Source organism: Apium graveolens, chromosome 3 (assembly GCF_009905375.1).
Source record: "Apium graveolens cultivar Ventura chromosome 3, ASM990537v1, whole genome shotgun sequence".
Taxonomy (NCBI): Eukaryota; Viridiplantae; Streptophyta; class Magnoliopsida; order Apiales; family Apiaceae; genus Apium; species Apium graveolens.
This window is the reverse complement of record NC_133649.1, coordinates 236,629,869-236,632,122: the sequence shown is the minus strand read 5'-3', so window position 1 is coordinate 236,632,122 and position 2,254 is coordinate 236,629,869. Positions and strand designations below refer to the sequence as shown.

The window sequence follows — 2,254 nt, the reverse complement described above, 5'->3', positions numbered from 1 at the left end:
TGGCGCGGGCGCGCCAGCGCCCCAAAAATCAGTAAACCGGCTCGCTTGCTCGGATTTGGGGCGTCCGCGCCGCCCTTTTTGCCCCAGAATCCTGATTTTAGTAGAAATTGGAGATTTTGAAGGTCCAGGTCCACTAGGGGCTTATATAAACCAATAAAAAGATGTTTTTAAGAAAAAGGAGCCAAGGAAGAGCAATACGAAGACCTAGAGAGCATAAGACGGCTATGGAGAAGAATACTTTTATATTTTTCAATATAGTTGATACTTTTGATACTTGTTTTCGATTTGTCTTAAACCCTAGTACTCTTATATTGTTTGTTATCATGCTTTCATTGGAACACATTGTGACGATGAGTTCGATTATGAACTAATCCTTTTCATGGGGTTCTAACGGATTTATCTACGGATTTTAATAGTTAATTGTTTTATAATCTTTAGTGTGTGGTGATTTATGATTTCCTAGTTTGGTTGTGCTTATCCGTCTTTGATGCGTAGCTAACATCTAACATTGTTTGTTAATTTCTATTGAAACGATAATGAATACAGAGGTTTAGAACTTGCCATGCTAGCATAGGTTTATGTATGATTTGACATGCATAATTTGTGGGTAATTTAACCATCTTATTCACCCTATGTAATCACGATAGATAACTTGCCCTTCAACCGTTATGTTTTCAATCTTTATAGACATATAGGGACTAGCATAATTGGTGTCTATTCAACTTCTATCTTAAATGTGGATGTTTGATAGTTGGGTATACGTACAATGAAAATTGGCATATACTAATTTCGTGTTATCTGATTAGTTTTCATCACCATCACACGCTAAGGTTAAAGACATATAATTTGAATGAAGTATTTAATGAAGTTAGAATCCCATATTTATTCTCATATAAGTAATTCACTCGTAATTATCTTAGTTAATGTTATTTAGTATAATCTCTTAGTTAAATGAAACTCAATTGTTATTTGTCTTAGCATTGAAAGATAACCTTATATTGTTGCATAAGTGCATAATCTAAAATTAACTCGTAATTATCTTATACTACTTGTGATCGCCTATGCTTGCGTGTATTTTCGCGTTAGAATTACATCGAACAAGTTTTTCACTCGATATTAAATTTAGTTTATGTGCTTGTCATCAGTGGTTGTTAAATTTCACTGACACAAATTATTTTCTTACAAGGTTTACTTTAGTCGTGTGTTTCAGGTAGTCTTGTTTTTATTGCAATGGGAGAACCAGCAGCAGATACGAAAGCTTTGATGGATTATTCTCAACCAATGATTAATGACATTGTGTCTAGCATTGTCAGACCATCCATTGTTGCTAATACCTTTGAAATCAAGTCTAGCACGATTCAAATGATACAGAATTGAGTTCAGTTTGGGGGTTCTCCAACGGAAGATCCAACAATGTACATCAGGGATTTCATAGAGATCTACGACACCTTCAGGTTCAATGGTGTGCCTGAGGATGCGGTGAAACTGAGACTGTTCCCATTCTCTCAAAGGGACAAGGCTAAGAGCTGGTTACACTCTCTACAAGCTGGTTCAATTGCTACTTCGTAAGATCTTGCTCAAAAGCTTCTCACTAAATTCTTCCTTATGGCAAAAACAGCTGCAATCAAGAATGCTCTTACTCAGTTTGCGGAACAATCAGGGGAATCGCTAGGTGAAGCTTGGGAGCGGTATAAGGAGATGCTTAGGAAGTGTCCTCATCATGGAATACCTGATTGGATGATCATCAATTGCTTCTATAACGGTTTGGGAGCGCAGTCCAGACCCATGCTCGATGTAGCATCAGGTGGAGCCCTATAGGCTAAGAGCTGTAATGAAGCTTATAAGCTAATTGAACTGATGGTTTTTAATGAATATCAGTATCCAACCCAGATATTGCCACAGGGCAAGGTACCAGGAGTTCTTGAAGTGGATACAACTACAGCTATCACTGCTCAACTAAGGCGTTGTCTATGAAGATCGATTCTCTGGCTAACTATGGTGTTAATAAGATAACCGGTATTTGTGAGCTGTGTGCAGGTTCGCATGCGATGGAGTAATACACTATATCTAGTGAATTAGCTCAGTTTGTGAGCTACTTTCAGAGATCGCAGCAACCAGTTTCAGAAACTTATCATCCCGACAACTGGAATCATCCTAACTTCAGCTTGAGCAACAATCAGAATGCGTTGCAATAGCCGTTCCAGGAGTTTGGAAACAAGCAATTCAATCCTCCTGGTTTTCAGCAACAATTTGC

The 2,254-nt window shown here is 37.9% G+C and overlaps 1 non-coding gene across 1 annotated transcript; it reads right to left on the bottom strand.

Annotated features, from left to right (window-relative positions):
* Positions 1–1,620: 1,620 nt before the first annotated feature.
* LOC141715746 (small nucleolar RNA R71) lies at positions 1,621–1,727 on the bottom strand. The gene has a single exon (XR_012572497.1). It is a non-coding gene; the product is annotated as a small nucleolar RNA R71 (small nucleolar RNA).
* Between the last annotated feature and the right edge of the window lie 527 nt (positions 1,728–2,254).